The sequence below is a fragment of the Oncorhynchus nerka genome, linkage group LG26, assembly GCF_034236695.1.
Source record: "Oncorhynchus nerka isolate Pitt River linkage group LG26, Oner_Uvic_2.0, whole genome shotgun sequence".
NCBI lineage: Eukaryota > Metazoa > Chordata > Actinopteri > Salmoniformes > Salmonidae > Oncorhynchus > Oncorhynchus nerka.
The window spans coordinates 46,289,077-46,295,785 of NC_088421.1; the positions used below are offsets into that span (position 1 = coordinate 46,289,077).

The 6,709-nt window shown below is 47.0% G+C and overlaps 1 pseudogene; it reads left to right on the forward strand.

Moving 5' to 3' along the window:
- Positions 1-11: 11 nt before the first annotated feature.
- Positions 12-2,780, forward strand: LOC135564784 (toll-like receptor 13; annotated as a pseudogene).
- Positions 2,781-6,709: the final 3,929 nt, after the last annotated feature.

Consider the following 6,709-nt stretch of genomic DNA (forward strand, 5'->3'; position numbering starts at 1 on the left):
TTAGTTCAGCTATGAGGCCAATGCAGTTGACTATCGGCAGTAGCATCACATCTAAACAGAACCTGAGTCTCGAGCTCAAAGGCCAGACGGTGTCATTTCAGGACTGTGACAGACCTTTCTTTCAGTCTGTAACACATCTTCATGCTGATGCTGAAGAATTCCTTTGTGGATCTGAATTCATGGGGAAGTACTTCACGTCTGTGGAGACATTTGAATACAGATCGAAGCTTTCAGCAAAAAGGGTTGATTTATCATCAATTAATCAGCTGATTCACCTGAGGAAACTGACTCTACGAGAGGTGGATCTTTTAATACAGCGTTCTGCCGACATCATTTTTCACAACTTGACCAAACTGGAGGTTCTGGAAATGTACCACTGCAGGATTTATTCTTTAGAGGGGAGTTTAACTAAAGACTTGAAATCTTTGAAAACATTGTATTTGCTTATAGAGAACATTTATAATGTATTCTACAGCTTTACTGAACCTCTCTCTAGTCTTAAGCATTTGACATTTGATAATTTACAGATGTTTTGCAGTTGTGACAATGCTTGGCTCATTACATGGGCAAAGGGGTGCAGGCAGGTTGAAGTGATCATGCTTGGTCCGTATGCTAAAACCGGTATGTATGCTTTGGAGGACTTGATATGCTTGTCGGACAATGGAATAGACACACCTAATTTTGTCAAGTACACAGAAGCCAACTGCACAACAGAGGTTGGCTTTGTGCTCTTTGTTGCGACTGGCCTGGGAGTCCTGTTCTTCATGCTGGTGGTGTTGGTCCATAACCTGGCCGGCCCCTACATCCTCCCCCTCTACCACATCACCCTTGGCTGGTTGTTAGAAGCCATGCGATCCAACACCAGGGGGCGCTACCACTACGATGCGTTTGTCTCCTATAGCGGGAAGGACGAGCGCTGGGTGGTGGAGGAGCTGCTTCCCAATCTGGAGCAGAGGGGTCCTCCTTTCCTGCGCCTCTGTCTGCACAGCAGGACTTCCAGCTGGGGAAGGACATTGTGGAGAACATCACAGACAGCCTCTACCGGAGCCGCCACACCTCTGCCTAGTCAGCCGCCACTACCTGCGCAGTAACTGGTGCTCTCTGGAGATGAAGCTGGCCACCTACAGGCTGCAGGTGGAGCAAAGGGACATCCTCCTCCTGGTCTTCCTGGAGAAGATCCCCCCTCGCCGGCTGTCTGCCCACCACAGGCTGGCTCGCCTGCTGAAAACCAGGACCTATCTGGACTGGCCCCAGGATCCCCTTCAGCACCAGGCATTCTGGGACAGACTGTGGGCTAAACTGAAACCTCTGTCTGAAATGTGAGGTCAGAGGTTGATGTACTGTAAGACATTCTGGACTGAAATGTGTCATCAGAGGTTAATGTGGGACATTGTGCTAGTGCAGATGTAATGTTGACACATATGTTGAGGCATTTGTCGTTTAAAGTACTCCGTACAAATGTCAACCACTATTTGGGATTTGTTTTGACAATTCTGGTGAAGTCCTTTTAAATATTCTACCTGTAGTGTACTTTTTATGATTCTTCTGAAATAATCCTGTTTCAAAATCCAATGCATTTTTTTTACTTCCCCAAGTTTGAACAGATTCTGTTTGTATTTTTCAACACCTAATCGCTAACCCATGTCTTTGTTTGTAAATGTGTTGCTAAGAGGAACTGAAAAAGGGATTTAGCTCTGTTTCTGTTTTACTTCAGATAACAACTACTTTACGCTGCTGTGAATAACAATATGTTAATGACCAATGACCATGAACCAGTTATTAATGACAATACATTAATGACCAATGACCATGAACCAGTTATTAATGACAATACATTAATGACCAATGACCATGAACCAGTTATTAATGACAATACATTAATGACCAATGACCATGAACCAGTTATTAATGACAATACATTAATGACCAATGACCATGAACCAGTTATTAATGACAATATATTAATGACCAATGACCATGAACCAGTTATTAATGACAATATATTAATGACCAATGACCATGAACCAGTTATTAATGACAATACATTAATGACCAATGACCATGAACCAGTTATTAATGACAATACATTAATGACCATGAACCAGTTATGAATGACAATATATTAATGACCAATGACCATGAACCAGTTATTAATGACAATACATTAATGACCAATGACCATGAACCAGTTATTAATTACAATACATGACCAAAGATGATGAACCAGTTATTAATGACAATACATTAATGACCAATGACCATGAACCAGTTATTAATGACAATATATTAATGACCAATGACCATGAACCAGTTATTAATGACAATACATTAATGACCAATGACCATGAACCAGTTATTAATGACAATACATTAATGACCAATGACCATGAACCAGTTATTAATGACAATACATTAATGACCAATGACCATGAACCAGTTATTAATGACAATACATGTCACGTTCTGACCTTTATTTCCTTTGTTTTGTCATTATTTAGTATGGTCAGGGCGTGAGTTGTGGTGGGCAGTCTATGTTTGTTTTTCTATGTTTTGGGGTATTTCTATGTTTGGTCTAGTATGGTTCTCAATCAGAGGCAGGTGTCATTAGTTGTCTCTGATTGAGAATCATACTTAGGTAGCCTGGGTTTCACTGTGTTTGTGGGTGATTGTTCCTGTCTCTGTGTTTGCACCAGATAGGACTGTTTTTGGTTTTCCACATTTATTGTTTTGTTAGTTATTTCATGTCTAGTTCCTTTATTAAAGAACATGAATAACCACCACGCTGCATTTTGGTCCGCTTCTCCTTCACCACAGGAAAACCCTTACAGAATCACCCACCACAACAGGACCAAGCGGCGTGGTAAACAGCAGCTGCAGCACAAGCAGCAGCAGGAGAAGGAACAGCAACAGCGAGGTCAGGATTTCGGGACATTGGAGCAGAATCTGGACTACACAACTTGGGAGGAGATAGACAGGTGGGCGGTCGACCCAGGGAGAGTGCCGGAGCCCGCCTGGGAGCAGTGCAAGGAAGGCTACAGGAGAATGAAGTTGGCGAAGCCAGCACGGCAGTGCGACAGGTACGAGAGGCAGCCCCCCAAAAAAATGTTTTGTGGGGGGTGCAGACGAGGTGTGGTACTAAGCCAGGTAGCAGACCTGAGCTCAGTCCTTGTGCTTATTATAAGCAGCGCATTACTGGTCAGGCACCGTGTTATGCGGTTAAGCGCACGGTGTCGCCAGTACGTGCCCATAGCCCGGTGCGCTATAGGGCAGCCCCCCGAAAGTGCCATGCCAGTGTGGGCATCGAGCCAGGGCGTATGGTGCCTGCTCAGCGGGTCTGGTCGCCGGTACGCAGTTTTGGTCCAGGGTATCCTGCGCCGGCTCTGCGTGCTGTGTCTCCGGGGCACTGGGAGGTTCAGTGCGTCCTATGCCTGCGCTCCGCTCGTGCCGGGCAAATGTGGGAGTGGAGCCTAAGGGAGAGGTGCGTGTAGTAAGCACTAGATCTCCGTGCTTACCCACAGCCCGTTCAACCTGTGCCTGCACTCTGGAGGGTCCGGGCTAGAGTAGTTGTCCAGCCTGGGGAAGTGGTGCCAAGGTTGCGCACCAGAGCTCCAGTGCTCCCCCACAGCCCGGTCCTTCAGGTGCCTCCCAACACCAAGCCTCCTGAAGGTCTCCCCAGCCTGGTGGTTCCTGTGGCAGCCCCACGCACCAGGCTGTCTCTCTGTCTCTCCCTGCAGGTGGTCCCGCCTGTCCAGCGCTGCTGTCGGAGTCTCCCGCCTGTCCGGCGCTGCTGCCGGAGTCTCCCTCCTGACCGGCGCTGCTGCCGGAGTCTCCCGCCTGTCCGGCGCTGCTGCCGGAGTCTCCCGCCTGTCCGGCGCTGCTGCCGGAGTCTCCCCGCCTGTCCGGCGCTGCTGCCGGAGTCTGAGGCGTCAGAGCCCCTGCCCCTCTGTCCAGAGCTGCCCCTCTGTCCAGAGCTTCCGCCCCTCTGTCCCGAGCTGCCCCTCTGTCCCGAGCCTCCGCCCCTCTGTCCAGTGGGGTCATTGAGAAGGGTGGCCATGGTTAGAAAGCCACGGAGGCGGACAATAAGGCGGACTAAGACAATGGTGAAGTGAGGTCCGCGTCCCACGCCAGAGCCGCCACCGCGGACAGATGCCCACCCAGACCCTCCCCTACAGGTTAAGGTTTTGCGGCCGGAGTCCGCACCTTTGGGGGGGGTACTGTCACGTTCTGACCTTTATTTCCTTTGTTTTGTCATTATTTAGTATGGTCAGGGCGTGAGTTGGGGTGGGCAGTCTATGTTTGTTTTAACTTGGGTTAAACATTTCGGGTAGCCTTCCACAAGCTTTTCACAGTACGTTGGGTGAATTTTGGCCCATTCCTCCTGACAGAGCTGATGTAACTGAGTCAGGTTTGTAGGCCTCCTTGCTGGCACACGCTTTTCAGTTCTGCCCACAAATTTTCTATAGAATTGAGGTCAAGACTTTGTGATGGCCACTCAATACCTTGACTTTGTTGTCCTTAAGCCATTTTGCAACAACTTTGGAAGTATGCTTGGGGGTCATTGTCCGTTTGGAAGCCCATTTGTGACCAAGCTATAACTTCCTGACTGATGTCTTGAGATGTTGCTTGAATATATCCACATAATTTTTACCTCATGATGCCATCTATTTTGTGAAGTGCACCAGTCCCTCCTGCAGCAAAGCACCCACACATCATGATGCTGCCACCCCGGTGCTTCACAGTTGGGACGGTGTTCTTCGGCTTGTAAGCCTCCCCCTTTTTCCTCCAAACATGCCGATGGTCATTATGGCCAAACAGTTCTGTTTTCTTTTCATCAGACCAGAGGACATTTCTCCAAAGTGTACGATCTTTGTCCCAATGTGCAGTAGCAAACTGTAGTCTGGCATTTTTATTGCGGTTTTGGAGCAGTGGCTTCTTCCTTGCTAAGCGGCCTTTCAGGTTTTGTCAAAATATAACTTGTTTAACTGTGGATATAGATACTTTTGTACCTGTATCCTCCAGCATCTTCACAAGGTCCTTTGCCGTTGGTTTGGGATTGATTTAAACTTTTCGCACCAAAGTATGTTCATCTCTAGGAGACAGAACGCGTCTCCTTCCTGAGCGGTATATGAGAGCTGCGTGGTCCCATGGTGTTTATATTTGCGTAATATTGTTTAACAGATGAACGTGGTACCTTCAGGCGTTTGGAAATTGCTCCCAAAGATGAGCCAGAATTGTGGAGGTCTACAATTTTTTTTCTGAGGTCTTGGCTGATAGCTTTTGTTTTTCCCATGATGTCAAGCAAAGAGGCACTCAATTTGAAAGTAGGCCTTGAAAGACATCCACAGGTATGCCTCAATTGACTCAAATGATGTCAACTAGCCTATCAGAAGCTTCTAAAGCCATGACATAATTTTCTGGAATTTTCCAAGCTGATTAAAGGCACAGCAACTTAGTGTATGTAAACTTCTGACCCATTGGAATTGTGATACAGTGAATTATAAGTGAAATAATCTGTCTGTAAACAATTTTTTGAAAAATTACTTGTGTCATGCACAAAGTAGATGTCCTAACCGACTTGCCAAAACTATAGTTTGTTAACAAGAAATTTGTGGAGTGGTTGAAAATTGAGTTTTAAGACTCTGACCTAAGTGTATGTAAACCTCCGACTTGAACTGTAAATGAGGAAGAAGAACCAGACACATTTTTGAAAAACAGTCTATGACAAGGATGGTGGTGTTACCAGAGGATTCAGGAAGGTCTGTGATGCACTCAACAGCTATGTGGGACCAGGGTCTGTGAGAGTTTGGCAAAGGTTGAAGCTTACTGGAAGGGAGATGACGAGGGCTTTTGGTTTGTGCACAGACTGGACAGTATGTAATCCCTTACGTCGGATGCTAGTGAGGACCACCAGAATTTACAGGCTAGAATGTTAAGTGGTTTGTGTAATGCCCGGGAAGTCCTAACCCCAAGGACGTGACACATTGCATCAGTTGGAGTCTAACAGCTGCTGGTACGTAACTCTTCCCAGCTGGTGTCTCGGGAGGAGCTGGGTCTGAGGTTAGGGCTTCTTGTATGGCAGAGTGAACCTCCCAATCTACTGGTCCCATAATGCAAGACGAATGAATAATATGTGTAGGTTCTGAATTACTGGTCAGAAGGTCAATCTGGCTGCAGGGAGCACCAGCTTTTATGTTTTTCTTTTCAGGGATGTAAGTAGCATGAAAATGGAAGCGTGTGAAGAAGAGCCCAGCAGGCTTGTCTGGAGTTTAACCTCTTTGCCCTCTGATATATTCCAGATCACGATGATTTGTTAGGACGAGAAGGGATAGAAGGAGAAGAAGGCACAGGGATGTGATTTTGGTGGTGTTCCCACCCGCTGAGAGTATGTCTCCTACTCCTACTGCAGAGGAATCCACCTCCAGGGTGAAAGGAAGGGTCTGATCAGGTTGGGCGGAGGACAGGAGCTGAGGTGAGGGAGGCGTTTCAAGTTGTTGAAAGCAGTCATGGAGGTATCAGTCCATTGAAGGGACTGGGTATTTTGGCTGGTAGGGGCAGTGACGGGTGCGGCAATAGAACTGAAGTTCTGAATGAACTGACGATAGTAGTTGGAGAACCCAATGAAACGTTGGAGTTCCTTCATGGTGGTGGGTTTGGGCCAGTTACTGAGAGAGGTGACTTCACTGAAAGCCCCTCCAGGTGTCAATTCGAA